The sequence below is a fragment of the Salmo salar genome, chromosome ssa02, assembly GCF_905237065.1.
Source record: "Salmo salar chromosome ssa02, Ssal_v3.1, whole genome shotgun sequence".
NCBI lineage: Eukaryota > Metazoa > Chordata > Actinopteri > Salmoniformes > Salmonidae > Salmo > Salmo salar.
In genome coordinates, this window is record NC_059443.1 from 5,303,571 (window position 1) to 5,330,000 (window position 26,430).

A 26,430-nucleotide genomic window follows, 5' to 3' on the forward strand; every position below is an offset into this window, starting at 1 on the left:
TGTGTCTGTGAGGTAGGGTGGTGGAATGTTACTGTGGAGTAGATAGACTGTCTGTGTCTGTGAGGTAGGGTGGTGGAATGTTACTGTGGAGTAGATACACTGTCTGTGTCTGTGAGGTAGGGTGGTGGAATGTTACTGTGGAGTAGATACACTGGGTGTGTCTGTGAGGTAGGGTGGTGGAATGTTACTGTGGAGTAGATACACTGGGTGTGTCTGTGAGGTAGGGTGGTGGAATGTTACTGTGGAGTAGATAGACTGTCTGTGTCTGTGAGGTAGGGTGGTGGAATGTTACTGTGGAGTAGATAGACTGTCTGTGTCTGTGAGGTAGGGTGGTGGAATGTTACTGTGGAGTAGATACACTGTCTGTGTCTGTGAGGTAGGGTGGTGGAATGTTACTGTGGAGTAGATAGACTGTCTGTGTCTGTGAGGTAGGGTGGTGGAATGTTACTGTGGAGTAGATACACTGTCTGTGTCTGTGAGGCAGGGTGGTGGAATGTTACTGTGGAGTAGATACACTGGGTGTGTCTGTGAGGTAGGGTGGTGGAATGTTACTGTGGAGTAGATACACTGGGTGTGTCTGTGAGGTAGGGTGGTGGAATGTTACTGTGGAGTAGATACACTGTCTGTGTCTGTGAGGTAGGGTGGTGGAATGTTACTGTGGAGTCGATACACTGTCTGTGTCTGTGAGGTAGGGTGGTGGAATGTTACTGTGGAGTAGATACGCTGTCTGTGTCTCTCATGGCACCCTGTTCCCTGTAAAGTGCATTACTTTGGATCTGAGCCCTATGTAGCAGAGCTGTGAGGCTGTGACTGTAGAGCTGTGAGGCTGCGACTGTAGAGCTGTGAGGCTGTGACTGTAGAGCTGTGAGGCTGGGACTGTAGAGCTGTGACTGTAGAGCTGTGAGGCTGTGACTGTTGAGCTGTAAGGCTGTGACTGTAGAGCTGTGAGGCTGTGACTGTAGAGCTGTGAGGCTGTGACTGTAGACCTGTGAGGCTGGGACTTTAGACCTGTGAGGCTGGGACTGTAGAGCTGTGAGGCTGTGACTTTAGACCTGTGAGGCTGTGACTGTAGAGCTGTGACTGTAGGCCTGTGAGGCTGTGACTGTAGAGCTGTGACTGTAGAGCTGTGAGGCTGTGACTGTAGAGCTGTGACTGTAGAGCTGTGAGGCTGTGACTGTAGGCCTGTGAGGCTGTGACTTTAGAGCTGTGACTGTAGAGCTGTGAGGCTGTGACTGTAGACCTGTGAGGCTGTGACTGTAGACCTGTGAGGCTGTGACTGTAGGCCTGTGAGGCTGTGATTGTAGAGCTGTGAGGCTGTGACTATGAAGTAGGGTGGTGGAGAGATTTTCCCACAAAACCCACCAATGCAGACTAGTTGAGTTAATCCATGAGAGAGCAGTGTATGATAATGATATTGATCATAGCAGGTGTATTTTATCCTTTCTGTTTCTCTCTCTCTCTCTCTCTCTCTCTCTCTCTCTCTCTCTCTCACTACCTCTCTCTCTCTCTCTCTCTCTCTCTCTCTCTCTCTCTCTGCTCACTACCTCTCTCTCTCTCTCTCTCTGTCTCTCTCTCTCTCTCTCTCTCTCTCTCTCTCTCTCTCTCTCTCTCTCTCTCTCTCTCTCTCTCTCTCTCTCTCTCTCTCTCTCTCTCTCTCTCTCTCTCTCTCTCTCTCTCTCTCTCTCTCTCTCTCTCTCTCACTACCTCTCTCTCTATCTCTCTCTCTGTATTCTAGATGGTTCTAAGTGGTGATGTGGACTCCTTCCTCCTCAGTGGACTGAGCCCTAACACGGAGTATGAAGTGATGCTCCAAGCCATCTTCAAAGACCAATCAGAGAGTGATGCAGTGTTAGTGGTGGAGACAACACGTGAGAGAATAATGCAACTCAACTCATTCTCTATGCACCATACAGCAGTTCTGCAGTTTTACACCGTGACTTTAAATCAGACCTTATCTACAAAGGGCCAGGCTTTCACTCCAGCCATATCAGTAAGACTCCAGATTCAAGTATTGAACTAATCACTTTGTCCAATAGACTTAATGAGTTGAATCAGATGTGGTACTGCTTTGACTGGAGCTGCAGTCTGCACCCACACTGGGTATGCAACGTTGACAAATCTAAACTGTAGTACTTGATTTAGTTCTAGTATTGTATTTCTCTCTGTTTGTCTTACTAACTGCATCACTATTGTTTCCAGTTGCCAGGACAACAACGGTTGCCACTACAACGCCAGGTAATGAACTTTCTGACTGTTGTTTAAATTGTTCTTATTGGTCGAATGGAAAAGGCTGTTTTTCATGTTGTCACCAAGCGTTCTGCTCCCACAAGTCTCTCTGACTCGATTATAGTCCTGCCGAGAGCCACATGGTACCATATGGGACCAAACTGGAGTTTCCAAATTCAATCATCAAGGATTTACTACTTTTAAACTACTGTCGTATTTCTCAGGTCTGAAGTCATTTATACTCTTGTACCTGGGTTATGTCTTATATCTAGAGCTCAGAGTTATTCCTGGTGGACATTTAGTCTCTTCTACCTTGGTTATATCCCATAGCTACGGCTCAGAATTATTCCTGGTGGACATTTAGTCTCTTCTACCTTGGTTATATCTCATAGCTACGGCTCAGAATTATTCCTGGTGGACATTTAGTCTCTTCTACCTTGGTTAAATCTCATAGCTACGGCTCAGAGTTATTCCTGGTGGACATTTATTCTCTTCTACCTGGGTTATATCTTATATCTAGGGCTCAGAGTTATTCCTGGTGGACATTTACTCTCTTCTACCTGGGTTATATCTTATAGCTAGAGCTCAGAGTTATTCCTGGTGGACATTTAGTCTCTTGTACATGGGTTATATCTCATAGCTACGGCTCAGAATTATTCCTGGTGGACATTTAGTCTCTTCTACCTGGGTTATATCTCATAGCTACGGCTCAGAATTATTCCTGGTGGACATTTAGTCTCTTCTACCTGGGTTATATCTCATAGCTACGGCTCAGAATTATTCCTGGTGGACATTTAGTCTCTTCTACCTGGGTTATATCTCATAGCTACGGCTTAGAATTATTCCTGGTGGACATTTAGTCTCTTCTACCTGGGTTATATCTTATAGCTAGAGCTCAGAGTTATTCCTGGTGGACATTTAGTCTCTTCTACCTGGGTTATATCTCATAGCTACGGCTTAGAATTATTCCTGGTGGACATTTAGTCTCTTCTACCTGGGTTATATCTTATAGCTAGAGCTCAGAGTTATTCCTGGTGGACATTTAGTCTCTTGTACCTGGGTTATGTCTTATAGCTACGGCTTAGAATTATTCCTGGTGGACATTTAGTCTCTTCTACCTGGGTTATATCTTATATCTAGGGCTCAGAATTATTCCTGGTGGACATTTAGTCTCTTCTACCTGGGTTATGTCTTATATCTAGGGCTCAGAGTTATTCCTGGTGGACATGTAGTCTCTTCTACCTGGGTTATATCTTATATCTAGGGCTCAGAGTTATTCCTGGTGGACATGTAGTCTCCTGTACCTGGGTTATGTCTTATATCTAGGGCTGAGAGTTATTCCTGGTCAGGTAATGTGGTCAGGAGTGTTATCTCTTCGGCAGGGGTTGCTTTGCTTTGGTTTTAGAATGACTTGTTACTTGATCACGCTGGTATAAAGTGACAGACTAATCCTTGTTTACAAAGATGTGATTATTGACTGCATTGTGTTGTTAAATGACATGGTGCTGAATATCATGATTGTGATTGCATATATTGATGGTGAGTCATTTCATGTTATGAGAACTCAATCAGGTCTCTTGTCCAAGCTGTTATCAGCCAACTGGCCTGGTCAAAAGGATTCAATAAGTCAATACATTAATATCTCTGTGTTATCTGTCCCCTCCAGTGGTACGTCAGGCGGTGAGAGGCCTGCAGGTCCAGGAGGAGACCACCTACAGCCTGGAGGTGTCATGGCAGCTGGAGGATCCTAAGGTGGACCAGTACAGAGTCACCTACGTCAGCCTCACAGGAGACCGCAACGAGGAGTCAGTGAGTTTGGAGCTCGTTTAGAGGCAGAGACTGGCTATTTCTGAAGAAGGGTTTACTTGCAGTGATCATGATAAGTGGTGTACTGATTGTAAGTCACTCCTTATTCTCACTGGTCACACCGTCCTGCACCTTAGAAGCCGTGTCGTTGGTTGTACGCTAGGTTGTCAGTCAGTATAGAGAGAACTCACAGAGTTACCAGGCGTCTTACATCCCTTTGGGAATATGGCCAAAGATGGGCAGACATAGACTGTATGTGGAGTGTATCACAGAGGGGACGTTCAGAGGTCATTTTCCTATGTGTGTGTTGTAGGTAGATCACTCTGTGTAACTCAGCTCTGATCAGAAACCAAGCATCTTGCTTTGATGGTTTGACACCACACTGATCATCATGTCAGGCACCACACTGATCATCATGTTAGGCACCACACTGATCATCCTGTCAGGCACCACACTGATCATCATGTCAGGGAGGTTAGATCCTGATGACAGGACACGTTCTGTAGCTGTACCCATCCAGGGGTTAAATCCTGATGACAGGACACATTCTGTAGCTGTACCCATCCAGGGGTTAAATCCTGATGACAGGACACGTTCTGTAGCTGTACCCATCCAGGGGTTAAATCCTGATGACAGGACACGTTCTGTAGCTGTACCCATCCAGGGGTTAAATCCTGATGACAGGACACGTTCTGTAGCTGTACCCATCCAGGGGTTAAATCCTGATGACAGGACACGTTCTGTAGCTGTACCCATCCAGGGGTTAAATCCTGATGTCAGGACACATTCTGTAGCTGTACCCATCCAGGGGTTAAATCCTGATGACAGGACACGTTCTGTAGCTGTACCCATCCAAGGGTTAAATCCTGATGACAGGACACGTTATGTAGCTGTACCCATCCAGGGGTTAAATCCTGATGCCAGGACACATTCTGTAGCTGTACCCATCCAGGGGTTAAATCCTGATGTAAATGTGTAATTACTGTTGAGCATGTCTAATTTGTGTATCATTGTGGAATTAACTGGCTGACACAGTCACAGTGCTGTTTGAAAGGAACCAGATAAATTATTACCCATGCTCCTTTGGGGTCTCTGGAACCTAATGAAAGTCTTTGATTATTTGATCATGGTGGCTTAGTCACTGAACTAATTCCTGTAAGGCACAGAAATTGAGACACATGTCGATCCACTGATTAGTTTGACATACTGCATGGAGGCATAATATCTACACTCTTAGAGAAAAGGGTTCTTCTACTGTTCCCATAGGAGAACCCTTTTTGTTCCAGGTAGACCCCTCTGTAGAAAGGGTTCTACCTGGAGCCAAAAGGGTTCTCTGTGGGGACAGTCGAAGAACCCTTTAAGGTTCTAGATAGCATATTTTTGTCTAAGAGTGTACTGTCATACTTGCTGAAAAGACACCTCCAATTTGAAATCTGGTTGAAAACTGGTGGAACTCATTGTTGTCCTTTCAGTTGTCCTGTTTTATTGATCCTAAGGGTTTCCGATTAAGAACAGATACGTTTGGAATGTAAATCCTGGGTTTTTGCTGTTCTTCAGACAAAGCATTGACAACTTAACCCTTCTCTGTTATGTATATACCCTTCACAAAAATATTATTTGTAGACAATAGATAGAATGGATAGACAAGGAATGGGTGGTAGACTGATAGAAACAGTAGACTGGTACATAGGGAAGTATATGTGTGGAGACAACGAAGAACGGGGTGGCAGATAGCCTAGCAGTTGAGAGCATGTGCCAGTAACCGAAAGGTTACTGGTTCAAATCCCAGAGCCAACTAGGTGAAGAATCTGTCGATGTGCCCTTGAGCAAGACACTTAACCCTCATTGCTCCTGTAAGTCGCTCTGGATGAGAACGTCTGATAGATGAGTAAAATGTAGGTAGCTTTGCCAAAGTATTCTTCACCTAATATGTAAGATATCCTTCATCTGACTGGAGTTTTATATCTCCCAGCTCAAATTCAATAGAATCATACCATTTTATTATCCAGTGAGTTCAATAGAATCACACCATTTTATTATCCAGTGAATTCAATAGAATCACACCATTTTATTATCCAGTGAGTTCAATAGAATCACACCATTTTATTATCCAGTGAGTTCAATAGAATCACACCATTTTATTATCCAGTTTTTATTTTATTTTTATTTCACCTTTATTTAACCAGGTTGGCTAGTTGAGAACAAGTTCTCATTTGCAACTGCGACCTGGCCAAGATAAAGCATAGCAATTCGACACATACAACAACACAGAGTTACACATGGAATAAACAAAACATAGTCAATAATACAGTAGAACAAAAGAAAACAAAAAGTCTATATACAGTGAGTGCAAATGAGGTAAGATAAGGCAATAAATAGGCCATGGTGGCGAAATAATTACAATATAGCAATTAAACACTGGAATGGTAGATGTGCAGAAGATGAATGTGCAAGTAGAGATACTGGGGTGCAAAGGAGCAAGATAAATAAATACAGTATGGGGATGAGGTAGGTAGATAGATGGGCTGTTTACAGATGGGCTATGTACAGGTGCAGTGATCTGTGAACTGCTCTGACAGCTGGTGCTTAAAGCTAGTGAGGGAGATATGAGTCTCCAGCTTCAGAGATTTTTGCAGTTCATTCCAGTCATTGGCAGCAGAGAACTGGAAGGAAAGACGACCAAAGGAGGAATTGGCTTTGGGGGTGACCAGTGAGATATACCTGCTGGAGCGCGTGCTACGAGTGGGTGCTGCTATGGTGACCAGTGAGCTGAGATAAGGCGGGGCTTTACCTAGCAGAGACTTGTAGATAACCTGTAGCCAGTGGGTTTGGCGACGAGTATGAAGCGAGGGCCAACCAACGAGAGTGTACAGGTCGCAATGGTGGGTAGTGTATGGGGCTTTGGTGACAAAACGGATAGCAATGTGATAGACTGCATCCAATTTGTTGAGTAGAGTGTTTGAGGCTATTTTATAGATGACATCACCGAAGTCGAGGATCGGTAGGATGGTCAGTTTTACGAGGGTATGTTTGGCAGCATGAGTGAAGGATGCTTTGTTGCGATATAGGAAGCCGATTCTAGATGTAATTTTGGATTGGAGATGCTTAATGTGAGTCTGGAAGGTTTACAGTCTAACCAGACACCTAGGTATTTGTAGTTGTCCACATATTCTAAGTCAGAACCGTCCAGAGTAGTGATGCTGAACGGGCGAGCAGGCATGCGAGCAGGCATGCATTTAGTTTTACTTGCGTTTAAGAGCAGTTGGAGGCCACGGAAGGAGAGTTGTATGGCATTGAAGCTCGTCTGGAGGTCAGTTGGAGGCCACGGAAGGAGAGTTGTATGGCATTGAAGCTCGTCTGGAGGTTAGTTAACACAGTGTCCAAAGAGGGGCCAGAAGTATACAGAATGGTGTCATCTGCATAGAGGTGGATCAGAGAATCACCAGCAGCAAGAGCAACATCATCATTGATGTATACAGAGAAAAGAGTCGGCCCGAGAATTGAATGCTGTGGCACCCCCATAGAGACTGCCAGAGGTCCAGAGGTCCGGACAGCAGGCCCTCCGATTTGACACACTGAACTCTATCAGAGAAGTAGTTGGTAAACCAGGCGAGGCAGTCATTTGAGAAACAGAGTCGAAAGCCTTGGCCAGGTCGATGAATACGGCTGCACAGTAATGTCTCTTATCGATGGCGGTTATGATATCGTTTAGGACCTTGAGCGTGGCTGAGGTGCACCCATGACCAGCTCGGAAACCAGATTGCATAGCGGAGAAGATACGGTGGGATTCGAAATGGTCGGTAATCTGTTTGTTAACTTGGCTTTTGAAGACCTTAGAAAGACAGGTAGGATAGATATAGGTCTGTAGCAGTTTGGTTCTAGAGTGTCACTCCATTTTGAAGAGGGGGATGACCGCGGCAGCTTTCCAATCTTTGGGAATCTCAGACGATATGAAAGAGAGGTTGAACAGGCTAGTAATAGGGGTTGCAACAATTTCGGCAGATAATTTTAGAAAGAGAGGGTCCAGATTGTCTAGCCCGGCTGATTTGTAGGGGTCCAGATTTTGCCGCTCTTTCAGAACATCAGCTATCTGGATTTGGGTGAAATAGAAATGGTGGGGGCTTTGGCACGTTGCTGTGGAGGGTGCCGGGCAGTTGACCAGGGTAGGGGTAGCCAGGTGGAAAGCATGGCCAGCCGTAGAGAAATGCTTATTGAAATTCTCAATTACAGTGGATTTATCGGTGGTAACAGTGTTTCCTAGCCTCAGAGCAGTGGGCAGCTGGGAGGAGGTCCTCTTATTCTCCATGGACTTTACAGTGTCCCAGAACGTTTTTGAGTTAGTACTACAGGATGCAAATTTCTGTTTGAAAAATATAGTCTTAGCTTTCCTAACTGCCTGTGTATATTTGTTCCTAACTTCCCTGAAAAGTTGCATATCACGGGGGCTATTCGATGCTAATGCAGAACGCCTACAGGATGTTTTTGTGCTGGTCAAGGGCAGACAGGTCTGGAGTGAACCAAGGACTATATCTATTGTGTGTCCAGTGTGTTCAGTGTGTTCAATAGCATCACACCATTTTATTCTCCAGTGTGTTCAATAGCATCACACCATTTTATTCTCCAGTGTGTTCAATAGAATCACACAATTTTATTCTCCAGTGTGTTCAATAGAATCACACAATTTTATTCTCCAGTGTGTTCAATAGGATCACACCATTTTATTATCCAGTGTGTTCAATAGAATCACACCATTTTATTCTCCAGTGCGTTCAATAGAATCACACCATTTTATTATCCAGTGTGTTCAATAGAATCATACAATTTTATTATCCAGTGTGTTCAATAGAATCACACCATTTTATTATCCAGTGTGTTCAATAGAATCACACCATTTTATTTTCCAGTGTGTTCAATAGAATCATACCATTTTATTCTCCAGTGTGTTCAATAGAATCACACCATTTTATTATCCAGTGTGTTCAATAGAATCACAGTGTGTTGACTCATTTGTACGATGAGAAGAATTATTAGTTTGGAGCCCCTTCCACCTTTCTGCCCCAACCTCCACAGAGCCCTTGGGACCAAGGGACTCTACAGTGATTCAGCACTTAAACCCTCTATCTATTCTTTCTCCTTCACTTGTATTTTAATTTCCACCTGGGACCTTCGCGTCTCCCTGGCTCCTGCTGTGTTGGGGAAGATAGAGGGGATGGAGCAACATGGAAGAACTTCCATTATCTTTTCAACAAGCATTTAGGTCACTGAGGAACGAATGGAACACACTGGCTGCACCCCATATGGCATCCTATTCCCTATATAGGGCTCTGGTCAAAAGTAGTGCACTATATAGGGAATAGGGTGCCATTTGGGACACATCCATAGAGAGATTTTTTTTTTCCCCCCTGAAGAATCCCAATTACCCCACAGACTGAAGTAGAGACCTGTGAGGACATGCTCCTTAGAGAGAACGGTTGGGACTTTCAGATCGTTTAGTTTTGGCTGAGTCAAGCCAACTCCCCTGGCAGAATCTGCTTCAGCACCACGTGTCTATTGGACAGCTCCGCTAATCAGAGTTGTTGTGTAGGAGTCAGTACAGTCCAGCTCTGGTGTGGGGTCTGACAGGGCAGCGGATGGGATGGAGGATAGGGATGGGGTTTGGGCTTAGCCTCTCACTCCTCTCCATGTGAGGATATGGCTTCTTAGAGAAGACATTTAGGAACGTTCACTTTGGGCTCGACCAACTACTTGGCAGTTCCGATTTAAACACCACATGCCTGGTGGACAGTCCATTTCCAGGGTATGGGGTTTGACAGTTCACAAGATGGGATAAAAAAAAGCCCAGACCAACCAGGGAAGATGGATCATAGAGAACGTGTAAATAGTTTATATGGAAATACGAAATCTTATTCCAAGTAATGATACTAAAATGTTATTAATTTTACATAGTTGTACCTTCTCAGGGAACTTTTTACCATTTCAGACCTTTTTCTTGGTAACATCCTTTGGGAACTTCTTTTTATATCATATTTTTAACTGTGGTCTAAGAGTCTAATGGGCGACCACAACAGCGTGATTCAACTAATCTGTTAATGATTATGCAGAGAGGTAATATCAGGCTAACTTTGGTTGTGTCCCAAATCGCACCCTATTCCTTATATAGTGCACTACTTTAGGAACAGGAACCCTATGGGCCCTGGTCAAAAGTAGTGGACTAAATAGGGAATAGGGTGCGATTTGGGATTTTCATTAGATGTTAATCCTTCTTGTCATTACCAACATATCAGGTTTAACTGTCTTGTCATTGAGGCCAATTTTGTTAATGAGAAAAAAATTGAAGAATAGAGCAGTGAAAATGTTTGGAAAGAACTTCAAACCAAGTATCAGCCTCATACCCAAAGCCAAGTGTCAGTTCAGCCACTGGCCACTGTGGGAACTGGCCAAACAACAGGCTAGATGAGACGTTACCATATGTTTGATTAACGATGTGTCGGTAGCAGTGAAATAAGACACACTTGGAGGTCAGATATATTTCTGAGGAGAAACCCTCACGCTTATGCTCTCTCTCACACACACACACACACACACACACACACACACACACACACACACACACACACACACACACACACACACACACACACACACACACACACACACACACACACTCTGTGTAACACTATGTATAATCTCTACCCGCCAGGTTCTGGTGCCTGGGCAGCAGACCACAGTCCTTCTCCAGCCTCTGCTGTCTGACACAGAGCACAAGGTGACGGTCACCCCAGTCTACACAGATGGGCAGGATGGCATCAGTGTGTCTTCTGTGGGCAGAACATGTGAGTACAGCCTTTCTTGTGGATGGTTCTATGAAGCTTGTCTTGTAGCTAGTGTAATGCCTGGGGTTTAGACCTGGCTCTATTGTGTGGGGTGTATGGTAAATGTTATATTGAGCTCCTGTCACCTATTTCTATATATACATCAAAACTATGATATATCACCTATGGAATCATGTAGTAACCAAAAAGTGTTAAACAAATCAAAATATATTTTGTATTTGAGATTCTTCAAAGTGGCCACCCTTTGCCTTGATGACAGCTTTGCACACTCTTGGCATTCTCTCAACCAGCTTCATGAGGCAAAGAGAAACGACATCCATCATCACTTTAAGACATAAAGGTCAGTCAATACGGAAAATGTCAAGAACTTTGAAAGTTTCTTCAAGTGCAGTCGCAAAAACCATCAAGCGCTATGATGAAAGTGTCTCTCATGAGGACCGCCACAGGAAAGGAAGACCCAGAGTTACCTCTGCTTCAGAAGAAAAGTTCATTGGAGTTACCAGCCACAAAGTTTAAGTAACAGACACATCTCAACATCATTCTATTCAAAGGAACAGTTGATATTGCGGTCCTCATGTGGTGGTCCTCATGTGGTGGTCCTCATGAGAGACAGTTTCATCATAGCGCTTGATGGTTTTTGCGACTGCACTTGAAGAAACTTTCAAAGTTCTTGACATTTTCCGTATTGACTGACCTTCATGTCTTAAAGTAATGATGGACTGTCGTTTCTATTTGCTTATTTGAGCTGTTCTTGCCATAATATGGACTTGGTCTTTTACCAAATAGGGCTATCTTCTGTATACCACCCCTACCTTGTCACAACACAACTGATTGGTTCAAATGCATTAATAAGAAGGAAAGACATTCCACAAATTAACTTTTAACAAGGCACACCTGTTAATTGAAATGCATTCCAGGTGACTACCTCATGAAGCTGGTTGAGAGAATGCCAAGAGTGTGCAAAGCTGTCATCAAGGCAAAGGGTGGCCACTTTGAAGAAACTCAAATGTTTTGGTTACTACATGGTTCCATATGTGTTATTTCATAGTTTTGATGTCTTTACTATTATTCTACAATGTAGAAAATAGTAAAACCAATGAAAACCCTTGGATGAGTAGATGTGTCCAAACTTTTGACTGGTACTGTTTATATATATATATATATGTGTGTGTGTGTGTGTGTGTGTGTGTGTGTGTGTGTGTGTGTGTGTGTGTGTGTGTGTGTATGTGTGCATATATATACATTATTATTTTATTTTGACACAGCAAATACAATGTCTTATAAGCCCATGTGGGCGGGGCATCCTGATGATGCATGACTCCATGTGGGCGGGGCATCCTGAAGATGCATGACTCCATGTGGGCGGGGCATCCTGAAGATGCATGACTCCATGTGGGCGGGGCATCCTGATGATGCATGACTCTGTAATAAAATAAATCAAATCAAAATCAAATCGTAGGCATTTGGTTGAGGAGGGTTATCCATCTAGATCCCACTGAACCATCTCTGTTAGACTAGTTACAGCAGGTGGAAAATGTTCCCAGTGTGTCGGTTCCCTGTCGTCACCCGCTGAGGACGGTGTAAACGGACAGCCAGCAATTATTGATCATGTCCATTAATAAGCTTAATGAAAGCCATTCATAATCACACAGTCATTCTGTTCTCAGTCATGAGCCACTAAAACACTTCCTCATGCTGTAATTGATTATATACACTCAGCTCAACATCATTGTCTGAATGATTAAACACTCTACCAATAGCAAGCTGGTGATGCATCCAAAATGGTATCCTATTCACTACATCAGTCATACTCAACAGGTGGACCGCGGGCCGGATCCGGATACAGAACGGAGTCAATACTGACCGAGGCCCCGACTAAAAATAAAGAAATAAAAATGTTGGTTGGGGTTGGACTCCTGGTTTCATTATGAACACACATAAGACATGGAAAATGTGTAGAAATGCAGAAAATTAGCTTTAAAACTACTACATTTTCCCTTCGCTCCATGGCATAATGTGTAGAAATGCAGGAAATTAGCTTTAAAACTACTACATTTTCCCTTCACTCCATGACATAATGTGTAGAAATGCAGGAAATTAGCTTTAAAACTACTACATTTTCCCTTCACTCCATGGCATAATGTGTAGAAATGCAGGAAATTAGCTTTAAAACTACTACATTTTCCCTTCACTCCATGACATAATGTGTAGAAATGCAGGAAATTAGCTTTAAAACTACTACATTTTCCCTTCACTCCATGACATAATGTGTAGAAATGCAGGAAATTTGCTTTAAAACTACTACATTTTCCCTTCGCTCCATGGCATAATGTGTAGAAATGCAGGAAATTAGCTTTAAAACTACTACATTTTCCCTTCACTCCATGACATAATGTGTAGAAATGCAGGAAATTACTTTTAAAACTGCAATGTTTTCTCTCTGCCAACAAGAAGGTTGTGAACAGTGTGAACTGTTTAGGGTTGCATGGGTTGCGAGGTGGGGGGTTTGTTACTACGCTGATAAATAACAATATCCATCCGGATCTTTGTCACCTAAGAAATCTGTGTGACTGGACCGTCTCAAATTGTACTTGTGTACCGCTGCACGGCCCATAAGGCTCAGACCAAAAGTAGTGCAGTCTATAGGGATAGGGGTGCTTTTTCAGACTAGGATTGTCTCCTCTTTAAACATTTTATGAAAATGCCACAGTGAATATATGTCAAATATGTTTTTAAAGTAGAGAGCAGAGAGAGTACAGTCCCTTTGGCTTTGGCTAGCTTGTATTCCAAATGAAACCCCAAACCTTGTAAAAACCCAATAGTAAATCATAAATCACACATACATATGACTTTAATAACTTTCAATGTTTTGGATGGATGGAATCTGTGTTTTGCATATTGGTGCAATACCATAACAATTGACTGCAGCCTAACAGTGTACCGTAAACCACAGTGTATAAGTGACAGTTTCTCTACTACTCTTGTTTTGTCAGTGCCCCTCTCAGCGCCTAGCAACCTGAGGGTGTCTGAGGAGTGGTTCAGCCGCTTCCGCATCACCTGGGACACGCCTCCTTCTCCCACCTTGGGCTTCAGGGTAGTCTACCAACCCACATCTGGTATGTACACACCTGTTACAGTACACACCTGTTACAATACACACCGGTTACAATACACACCTGTTACAATACACACCTGTTACAATACACACCTGTTACAGTACACACCTGTTACAATACACACCTGTTACAGTACACACCTGTTACAATACACACCTGTTACAATACACACCTGTTACAATACACACCTGTTACAGTACACACCTGTTACAATACACACCTGTTACAATACACACCTGTTACAATACACACCTGTTACAATACACACCTGTTACAATACACACCGGTTACAATACACACCGGTTACAATACACACCGGTTACAATACACACCTGTTACAATACACACCTGTTACAATACACACCTGTTACAGTACACACCTGTTACAATACACACCTGTTACAATACACACCGGTTACAATACACAACTGTTACAATACACACCGGTTACAGTACACACCGGTTACAGTACACACCGGTTACAATACACACCGGTTACAATACACACCGGTTACAATACACACCGGTTACAATACACACCTGTTACAATACACACCTGTTACAGTACACACCTGTTACAATACACACCTGTTACAATACACACCGGTTACAATACACACCGGTTACAATACACAACTGTTACAATACACACCGGTTACAATACACACCGGTTACAATACACACCGGCTACAATACACACATATTACAATACACATGTTGCAATACACACGTATTACAATACACACGTTACAATACACACCTCTCTTTAACGTTTCAATCTTTTAAACACCATTATTCAGTCTGCCGTCCCAGACTGTCTTTTAAACACCATTATTCAGTCTGCCGTCCCAGACTGTCTTTTAAACATCATTATTCAGTCTGCCGTCCCAGACAGTCTTTTAACCCCCATTATTCAGTCTGCCGTCCCAGTCAGTCTTTTAAACATCATTATTCAGTCTGCCGTCCCTGACAGTCTTTTAAACACCATTATTCAGTCTGCCGTCCCAGACAGTCTTTTAAACACCATTATTCAGTCTGCCGTCCCTGACAGTCTTTTAAACACCATTATTCAGTCTGCCGTCCCAGACAGTCTTTTAAACACCATTATTCAGTCTGCCGTCTCAGACAGTCTTTTAAACACCATTATTCAGTCTGCCGTCCTTGACAGTCTTTTAAACACCATTATTCAGTCTGCCGTCTCAGACAGTCTTTTAAACACCATTATTCAGTCTGCCGTCTCAGACAGTCTTTTAAACACCATTATTCAGTCTGCCGTCCTTGACTGTCTTTTAAACACCATTATTCTGTCTACCGTCTCAGACAGTCTTTTAAACACCATTATTCAGTCTGCCGTCCCAGACAGTCTTTTAAACACCATTATTCTGTCTGCCGTCTTGGTCTTTTAAACACCATTATTCAGTCTACCGTCCCAGACAGTCTTTTAAACACCATTATTCTGTCTACCGTTCTTGACAGTCTTTTAAACACCATTATTCTGTCTACCGTCTCAGTCAGTCTTTTAAACACCATTATTCTGTCTACCGTCTTGGTCTTTTCTATTGTAAACAGAAGGCTTGATGTGGGTGTAACACAGAGTGTGGGGAAATATCCCTCAGCTTTGTTTCCTACATGGAGAAACCACATGAGAACAGAAAGAAGAAAGAGTCTGTGGTTATGTTCCAAATGGAAACCTGGCCCCTATGTAGTGCACTACTTTTGACCAGAGCCCTATGGGGACCCTATTCCCTATATAGTGCACTACTTTTGACCAGAGCCCTATGGGGACCCTATTCCCTATATAGTGCACTACTTTTGACAAGGATCCAAAGGGCTCCGATCAAAAGTAGTGGGGATTGGTTGTCATAGGGTTGCATCCTGTGACTGTGTGAGCCTCTGCTTTCTATTAGAAGCTCTTTAAACTGCCCTGTGGTTCAGAGAAATGGGTCCTCCAACTAGATTTAATACCCTGCCCTGTGGTTCAGAGAAATGGGTCCTCCAACTAGATTTAATACCCTGCCCTGTGGTCCAGAGAAATGGGTCCTCCAACTAGATTTAATACCCTGCCCTGTGGTCCAGAGAAATGGGTCCTCCAACTAGATTTAATACCCTGCCCTATGGTTCAGAGAAATGGGTCCTCCAACTAGATTTAATACCCTGGTTCAGAGAAATGGGTCCTCCACCTAGATTTAATACCCTGCCCTGTGGTCCACAGAAATGGGTCCTCCACCTAGATTTAATACCCTGCCCTGTGGTCCAGAGAAATGGGTCCTCCAACTAGATTTAATACCCTGCCCTGTGGTTCAGAGAAATGGGTCCTCCACCTAGATTTAATACCCTGCCCTGTGGTCCACAGAAATGGGTCCTCCACCTAGATTTAATACCCTGCCCTGTGGTCCAGAGAAATGGGTCCTCCACCTAGATTTAATACCCTGCCCTGTGGTCCAGAGAAATGGGTCCTCCACCTAGATTTAATACCCTGCCCTGTGGTCCAGAGAAATGGGTCTTCCACCTAGATTTAATACCCTGCCCTGTGGTCCAGAGAAATGGGTCCTCCACTTAGATTTAATACCCTGCCCTGTGGTCCAGAGAAATGGGTCTTCCACCTAGATTTAATACCCTGCCCTGTGGTCCAGAGAAATGGGTGCCTCCACCTAGATTTAATACCCTGCCCTGTGGTCCAGAGAAATGGGTCCTCCAACTAGATTTAATACCCTGCCCTGTGGTCCAGAGAAATGGGTCCTCCACCTAGATTTAATACCCTGCCCTGTGGTCCAGAGAAATGGGTCCTCCACCTAGATTTAATACCCTGCCCTGTGGTTCAGAGAAATGGGTCCTCCAACTAGATTTAATACCCTGCCCTGTGGTTCAGAGAAATGGGTCCTCCAACTAGATTTAATACCCTGCCCTGTGGTTCAGAGAAATGGGTCCTCCACCTAGATTTAATACCCTGCCCTGTGGTCCAGAGAAATGGGTCCTCCAACTAGATTTAATACCCTGCCCTGTGGTCCAGAGAAATGGGTCCTCCAACTAGATTTAATACCCTGCCCTGTGGTCTAGAGAAACGGGTCCTCCACCTAGATTTAATACCCTGCCCTGTGGTTCAGAGAAATGGGTCTTCCACCTAGATTTAATACCCTGCCCTGTGGTCCAGAGAAATGGGTGCCTCCACCTAGATTTAATACCCTGCCCTGTGGTCCAGAGAAATGGGTCCTCCAACTAGATTTAATACCCTGCCCTGTGGTCCAGAGAAATGGGTCCTCCAACTAGATTTAATACCCTGCCCTGTGGTCCAGAGAAATGGGTCCTCCACCTAGATTTAATACCCTGCCCTGTGGTCCAGAGAAATGGGTGCCTCCACCTAGATTTAATACCCTGCCCTGTGGTCCAGAGAAATGGGTGCCTCCACCTAGATTTAATACCCTGTCCTGTGGTCCAGAGAAATGGGTGCCTCCACCTAGATTTAATACCCTGTCCTGTGGTCCAGAGAAACGGGTCCTCCACCTAGATTGAATGCCTTCTACAACAAGAGGAACAGGGGGCTCTGCCTCTGTCTGTTAGTGTAGAGGTGCTTACTCTCACTACAATATACATGTTCCATGCCCTTCTTCCCTTCTCTCTGACAGTGCCTCCATTCCTCATTTTCCAGACTGTCCTCAAATACATTTGATTGGAACTTTAGGTTCAACATGATATGTGTGCATGCGTGTGTGTGCGTGTGTGTGTGTGTCTCTGTGTTTGTGTGTCTCTGTGTGTGTGTGTGTGTGTGTGTGTGTGTGTGTGTGTGTGTGTGTGTGTGTGTGTGTGTGTGTGTGTGTGTGTGTGTGTGTGTGTGTGTGTGTGTGTGTGTGTGTGTGTGTGTGTCTCTGTGTGTGTGTGTGTGTGTGTAGCTGAGCCAGTCTCTGTGTTTCCTACAGTGCCGGGGTCAGCTCTGGAGACCTTTGTGGGAGACGACGTCAACACCATGCTGATCCTGAACCTGCAGAGTGACACTGAGTACACTGTGAAGGTCATCTCTTCCTACACAACGGGATCCAGCCAACCACTCCAGGGCACCGCCAAGACATGTAATACATTGGCTCTATTGGTCAGGTTGTGTGTGTGTGTATGCGTGTGTGTGTGTATGCGTGTGTGTGTTGCTGATCGTGTGTGTGTGTGTGTGTGTGTGTGTGTGTGTGTGTGTGTGTGTGTGTGTGTGTGTGTGTGTGTGTGTGTGTGTGTGTGTGTGTGTGTGTGTGTGTGTTGTGTGTATGTCATCACCTCCTACACCACAGGATCCAGCGAACCCCCACACACACCACTAATACATGTTAGGGTTGGTGAATGGTGTTTAGGTAGTTTAGGTAGACTCCGGTTGTAGTTCCAATTCAAGACCACAACAAAGGGGACCTCAGGGTTAGGGTCCATTTTTGAATTGACTCTTTCAACTGCCAATACCAAGCAGCCACTTTGGATGACATGTTAAATGTTTGTTCTCAAAGTGTAGTACACTACATGACCAAAAGTATATGGACACCTGCTTGTCGAACATCTCATTCCAAAATCGTGGACATTAATATGGAGTTGGTTCCCCCTTTTGCTGATATAACAGCCTCCACTCTTCTGGGAAGGCTTTCCACTAGATGTTGGAACATTGCTGCGGGGACTTGTTTCCATTCAGCCACAAGAGCATTAGTGAGGTCGGGCGCTGATGTTGGGCGATTAGGCCTGGCTCGCAGTCGGCGTTCCAATTAATCCTAAAGGTGTTCGATGGGGTTAAGGTCAGGGCTCTGTGCAGGCCAGTCAAGTTCTTCCACACTGACCTCGACAAACCATTTCTGTATGGACCTCGCTTTGTGCACGGGGGCATTGTCATGCTGAAACAGGAAAGGGCTTTCCCCAAACAGTTGCCACAAAGTTGGAAGCACAGAATCATCTAGAATGTAATGTATGCTGTAGCGTTGATATTTCCCTTCACAGCAACTAAGAGGCCTAGCCCGAACCATGAAGAACAGCCCCAGACCAATAGTCCTCCTCCACCAAACTTTACAGTTGGCACTATGCATTGGGGCATGTGCACATACTTGTTTATATATGGCGATGAGCTTTACAACACTCCAGCCGACGCTTGACATTGCGCATGGGGATCTTTGGCTTGTGTGCGGCTGCTCGGCCATGGAAACCCATTTCATGAAGCTCCTGACGAACAGTTCTTGTGCTGACATTGCTTCCAGAGGCCGTTTGGAACTCGGTAGTGAGTGTTGCAACCGAGGACAGACGATTTTTATGCGCTACACGCTTCAGCACTCGGCGGTCCCGTTCTGTGAGCTTGTGTAGCCTACCACTTTGTGGCTGAGACGTTGTTGCACCTAGACATTTCCACTTCACAATAACAGCACTTACAGTTGACCCGGAGCAGCTCTAGCAGGGCAGAAATTTGATGAACTGACTTGTTGGAAAAGTGGCATCCTATGACGGTGCTACTTTGAAAGTCACTGAGCTCTTCAGTAAAGCCATTATACTGCCAATGTTTGTCTATGGAGATTGCATGGTCATGTGCTGAATGTTATACACCTGTCAGCAACGGGTGTGGCTAAAATAGAATCCACTCATTTGAAGGGGTGTCCACATACTTTTGTATGTATAGTGTATGTCTGCTCCTCTGAACCAGTTTGTAAAGATACATGTGATTCATCCCCATAATGCAAAGCCCATGGAGACTAAGCTTTAAGGAAGTGTAATACATAGCTTTGTATTCTGTTTGCATTACATTATGCTGATAACATAAGATTCCCTTTGTTTGTTGAAGAGGATTTCACCACCCTGACGGACAGCTGAGAATATCAATATTCAGAGAGACAGTTGGGGAAATTTACACCCGTTTGCATATAAATGTGATATCAGCAGGTGCATCGTAAAGTAATACATGCTTTTTGGAGCTTTTCTCATCAAAAGTAAATAGATTGTCTTTTTCATAATGTCCTTCTGGCTGTCAGCAGAGCGTCACATCAGCATCCTGCTGTGTGACTACCTGAGAAGAGCTGCGTTTTCATCGGAGCTCAGTCAGATGAGATGTTCCAGGGACAGGAGACATACGGATATAATAACTGGCAGAACCAGGACATACTGCCAATCCATAATGGGAAGCTGAACCCAGAGTAATATATATATGTATTATTTTTATTTAACTAGACAAGTCAGTTAAGAACAAATTCTTATTTACAATGAGGACCTAGGCCGGCCAAACCTGGACTAAGCTCGGCCAATTGTGAGCCACCCTATGGGACTCCCAATCATGGCCGGATGTGATACAGCCTGGATTCGAACCAGGGAGTGTAGTGACACCTCTTGCACTGAGATGCAGTGCCTTAGACCGCTGCGCCCCTCGGGAGACCAATATGTCTACAGTTGGATACATATTATACATGTACAATGAATGGCTGACTGAATTAATGAGTGAATGGCTGACTGAATTAATGAATAATGCATGAATTGATATATACTGAGCATTAAATGTATGCAGCACATCTCTATGTGGCTATAAGTTGACCCCCCCCCCACTGCTGTACAAGGCAGCTATTCCATTATAGAGAGAGGAATTTAAGTCGTGACACAAATGACTTATGATGCGTTGCAGTCTCTCTTTCACCCCAAACACACTGTACAGTAGTTCATCTCCTCACGCAGGCTTTATAATTATATCTGCATATGCACCACCAAGATTCCTATCAATATTTTATGCTTTGTCAATTTGACCTTTAAATAATGAAATGCACAAATAGCTCAATTGTACCTGGTTTTGACTCTTGTCTTCCATAGGTTTGTGCCCCCAGTGCGGCAGAGTGGCTGTCTGTCCATGCATACATACAGCTCATTAATAAGGGTCGTATAAGGAAGTTAGACTGCGTCACATACTGCACCCTATTCCCTATATAGTGCAGGACTCTGGTCTCAAACGGTTCCCTATTCCCTATATAGTGCAGGACTCTGGTCTCAAACGGTTCCCTATTCCCTATATAGTGCAGGACTCTGGTCTCAAACGGTTCCCTATTCCCTATATAGTGCAGGACTCTGGTCTCAAACGGTTCCCTATTCCCTATATAGTGCAGGACTCTGGTCTCAAACGGTTCCCTATTCCCTATATAGTGCAGGACTCTGGTCTCAAACGGTTCCCTATTCCCTATATAGTGCAGGACTCTGGTCTCAAACGGTTCCCTATTCCCTATATAGTGCAGGACTCTGGTCTCAAACGGTTCCCTATTCCCTATATAGTGCAGGACTCTGGTCTCAAACGGTTCCCTATTCCCTATATAGTGCAGGACTCTGGTCTCAAACGGTTCCCTATTCCCTATATAGTGCAGGACTCTGGTCTCAAACGGTTCCCTACTCCCTATATAGTGCACCCATAGGACTCTGGTCTCAAACGGTTCCCTATTCCCTATATAGTGCTCCCATAGGACTCTGGTCTCAAATGGTTCCCTATTCCCTATATAGTGCAGGACTCTGGTCTCAAACGGTTCCCTATTCCCTATATAGTGCAGGACTCTGGTCTCAAATGGTTCCCTATTCCCCATATAGTGCTCCCATAGGACTCTGGTCAAAAGTAGTGCACTCTATAGGGAATAGGATGCTATTTAGGACAAATCCAAAGGCTGTCATATACATTATTCACAAGGAGGAAAGATAATCCACCTGCCATGTGTTTTCATGACTTTCCCTTTCGGAAGACAGGTAACAAAGTGTATAGATATAGTAGTTGTAGAATGTGAATACGCTGTGTACAGGATGTGTCTTAATGACAGCTGTGTCATAGCTCTTTGATTTTATGGCTGTTACATGTTGTCGTTCTGTTCTAGAAATTCATATGTTACTTTGTCAGATTGTTTAGCTGTATGATTCATTGAAATTTCGTTGAAAAGTGTATAGTGTAAATCACATGGAAACAACTTCTGCTCCTCTAAAATGAAACAATGAATAATAATTTAAAAAGATGAGTTTGTTGTGGCAGCTTTTGTTTTTCAGAACATGTTTGTTGTACGGAACAGAGAAGTTTCTAGAGACTGTTTACACTCTATAAACTGTTTACGGTTCCTAATAGCTTTCATAAAGATTGGGGAATAGATTTGAACTTATTGCTCTCTATCAAAACGTCATATACTATTTAATCACTAAGATTAATAGCCTTTCTTTTCTTTGATAACAAATGCGCGTTGGATAGGACTCAGAAGTTGGACGTTAGTTCATATTGATTCTTCCCATAAATCACAATGAGTTATTTATTTGAGTGGATGAAATGAATTCCTTAAAGACACACATGCCTACACAGCTGGATTGATTGTGTTTCATTATGACACCTTATCAATACTATCAGCTTCCTGGTCTTTATCTATCAGTACCAATAGATAGGTTGAAAGATTGCAATTCTCCGTCAGCTGTTGGCTTCAGTTCCTTCATGATGTTACTGTCCATAGTGATGTGGTGGGGTCATGATTGTGATTTGATAGTGATTTGATGTGATGTGATTGTTATTTGATGTGATAGTGATGTGATGTGATAGTGATTTGATGTGATAGTGATTTGATGTGATTGTTATTTGATGTGATAGTGATTTGATGTGATAGTGATTGTGATGTGATAGTGATGTGATTGTGATTTGATGTGATAGTGATTGATTTGATGTGATAGTGATAGTGATTGTGATAGTGATTTGATGTGATTGTAATGGTAATAGTGATGTTATTCTGTCATCGTGATTATCTCTCTCTCTCTCTCTCTCTCTCTCTCTCTCTCTCTCTCTCTCTCTCTCTCTCTCTCTCTCTCTCTCTCTCTCTCTCTGTCTCTCTCTCTCGCTCTACTCTCTACTCTCTACTCTCTGTCTCTGTCTCTCTGTCTCTGTCTCTGTCTCTGTCTCTGTCTCTGTCTCTCTGTCTCTGTCTCTCTGTCTCTGTCTCTCTCTCTCTCTCTCTCTCTCTCTCTGTCTCTCTCTGTCTCTGTCTCTGTCTCTGTCTCTGTCTCCTCAGTGTATCTGGGCGTGACCAACCTGAACACCTACCAGGTGATGAGGTCCAGTATGTGTGTCCAGTGGCAGCCCCATCGTCAGGCTGACCTCTACAGGGTGGTCATCGAGTCTCTGCTCAGTGAGTAGCACTTCTCCTTTACCAACTCCATGTGTTTTTAACTAGGCCTTCTCCTTCATGTTATAGCTGAATGTCCATGTGTTTTTAACTAGGCCTTCTCCTTCATGTTATAGCTGAATGTCCATGTGTTTTTAACTAGGCCTTCTCCTTCATGTTATAGCTGAATGTCCATGTGTTTTTAACTAGGCCTTCTCCTTCATGTTATAGCTGAATGTCCATGTGTTTTTAACTAGGCCTTCTCCTTCATGTTATAGCTGAATGTCCATGTGTTTTTAACTAGGCCTTCTCCTTCATGTTATAGCTGAATGTCCATGTGTTTTTAACTAGGCCTTCTCCTTCATGTTATAGCTGAATGTCCATGTGTTTTTAACTAGGCCTTCTCCTTCATGTTATAGCTGAATGTCCATGTGTTTTTAACTAGGCCTTCTCCTTCATGTTATAGCTGAATGTCCATGTGTTTTTAACTCGGCCTTCTCCTTCATGTTATAGCTTAATGTCCATGTCTTTCACCTAGACTTGGACATAGGAAGAGGATTAAACCGTTGTGTAGTCATTAAATGCCATAGGGTCTTATCATGGACATAAAGAGTAGTTGTGTTCCTCCCGTGCTCTGACAGTGTTGCTATGTCACTTCTTAGAGTAGTTGTGTTTCTCCCGTGCTCTGACAGTGTTGCTATGTCACTTCTTAGAGTAGTTGTGTTTCTCCCATCCTCTGACAGTGTTGCTATGTCACTTCTTAGAGTAGTTGTGTTTCTCCCATCCTCTGACAGTGTTGCTATGTCACTTCTTAGAGTAGTTGTGTTTCTCCCATCCTCTGACAGTGTTGCTATGTCACTTCTTAGAGTAGTTGTGTTTCTCCTGTGCTCTGACATTGTTGCTATGTCACTTCTTAGAGTAGTTGTGTTTCTCCTGTGCTCTGACAGTGTTGCTATGTCACTTCTTAGAGTAGTTGTGTTTCTCCCGTCCTCTGACAGTGTTGCTATGTCACTTCTTAGAGTAGTTGTGTTTCTCCCATCCTCTGACAGTGTTGCTATGTCACTTCTTAGAGTAGTTATGTTCCTCTTGTGCTCTGACAGTGTTGCTATGTCACTTCTTAGAGTAGTTGTGTTTCTCCTGTGCTCTGACAGTGTTGCTATGCCACTTCTTAGAGTAGTTGTGTTCCTCTTGTGCTCTGACAGTGTTGCTATGTCACTTCTTAGAGTAGTTGTGTTTCTCCTGTGCTCTGACAGTGTTGCTATGCCACTTCTTAGAGTAGTTGTGTTCCTCCCGTCCTCTGACAGTGTTGCTATGCCACTTCTTAGAGTAGTTGTGTTTCTCCTGTGCTCTGACAGTGTTGCTATGTCACTTCTTAGAGTAGTTGTGTTTCTCCCGTGCTCTGACAGTGTTGCTATGTCACTTCTTAGAGTAGTTGTGTTTCTCCCATCCTCTGACAGTGTTGCTATGTCACTTCTTAGAGTAGTTGTGTTCCTCCTGTGCTCTGACAGTGTTGCTATGTCACTTCTTAGAGTAGTTGTGTTTCTCCCATCCTCTGACAGTGTTGCTATGTCACTTCTTAGAGTAGTTATGTTCCTCTTGTGCTCTGACAGTGTTGCTATGTCACTTCTTAGAGTAGTTATGTTCCTCCCGTGCTCTGACAGTGTTGCTGCCACTTCTTAGCATCAAGCTTTAAGTACTTTCTCTATTTTCTCTTTTATTGCCCATTTCCATCTCCCCAAACCTCACACAGGAGCTTATCTTCAAATCCACCAAATCCTCAGCTCTTCCTTTCTCTCTCTTTCTCTATCTCCCTCCCCCCTCTCTCTGTCCCCTCTGTCTTTCTGTCTCTCTCTCTTCCTTTCTCTATCTCCCTCCCCCCCTCTCTCTGTCTCTCTGTCTCTCTCTCTCTCTCTCTTCCTTTCTCTCTCTTTCTCTTTCTCCCTCCCCCTCTCTCTGTCCCCCTCTGTCTCTCTCTCTCTCTCTCTTCCTTTCTCTCTCTGTCTCTTCTCCCCCCTCTCTCTCTCTCTCTCTGTCTCTGTCTCCTGCTCTCTCCGTTTATCTCTCTAAACACAGGAGGTTTGAGATCTGTTCCAATATTAAAACCAGATCCTGCCTCTATTCCTTCCGTATGCCTTAACTTGCTCCGTCTGGGTCCCTGTCTCTATTTCTTCCATATGCCTTAAACCTCTCTGGGATTCGTGGGACGCTAGCGTCCCACCTCGCCAACAGCCAGTGAAATTGCAGGGCGCCAAATTCAAATCACCTCTAATATACAAGTATTATACACCATTTAAAGATAATTCTTGTTAATCCACATTTTCCTACGACAAAAGCACACCATGCGATTTGTTAGGTCACGCCTAGCCACGAAGAGAGTGTACCAGCTTAATACTTTTATTCTCGGATCCAGGACTCCATGTTAGACAATAAATGTGTGTTTTGTTCGATAAAGTTCATCTTCATGTCCAAAAATCTCATTTGAAATTGGCGCGTTATGTTCAGAAATGCATTGTCTCAAACAAACATCCGGTGAAAGTGCAGAGAGCCACATCAAATTACAGAAATACTCATAAATAAACATTGATGAAAAATACAAGTGTTTAACATACGATTAAAGATAAACTTCTCCTTAATGCAACCGCTGTGTCAGATTTCAAAAAGGCTTTATGGTGAAAGCACACCATGCGATTATGTTAGGTCAGCGCCTAGCCACAGAAAACCATACAGCCATTTTCCAACCAAGGAGAGGTGTCACAAAAGTCAGAAATAGCATTAAAATGAATCACTAACCTTTGATGATCTTCATCTGATAGCACTCCCAGGTCTCCATGTTAAACAATAAATGTTTGTTTTGTTCGATAAACTTCATCTTTATGTTCAAATACCTCCTTTTTGTTCGTGCGTTTAGTCCAGTAATCCAAATGCACAAGGCGCGCTCACAAAGTCCAGACGAAAAGTCAAAAAAGTTCCATTATAGTTCGTAGAAACATGTCAAATGATGTATATAATCAATCTTTAGGATGTTTTTTATCATAAACCTTAAATTATATTCCAACCGGACAATTCCTTTGTCTTTAGAAAGGAAAGGGAACAGAGCTCGCGCCCACGGCCGCTCACGATAAAAAACTTGAGGATTTCAGCCAGACCCCTGGTTCAAACAGCTCTTATTTGCTCCCCTTTCACAGTAGAAGCCTGAAACAACGTTCTAAAGACTGTTGACATCTATTGGAAGCCTTAGGAAGTGCAATCTGACCCCATAAACACAGTATATTGGATAGGCAATCACTTAAAAAAATCTACAAACCTCAGATTTCCCACTTCCTGGTTGGATTTTTCTCAGGTTTTTGCCTGCCATATGAG

The 26,430-nt window shown here is 43.6% G+C and overlaps 1 pseudogene; it reads left to right on the forward strand.

Moving 5' to 3' along the window:
• Window positions 1–26,430, forward strand: part of LOC106573090 (collagen alpha-1(XIV) chain-like) — a 263,151-nt pseudogene that overhangs the window by 88,307 nt on the left and 148,414 nt on the right.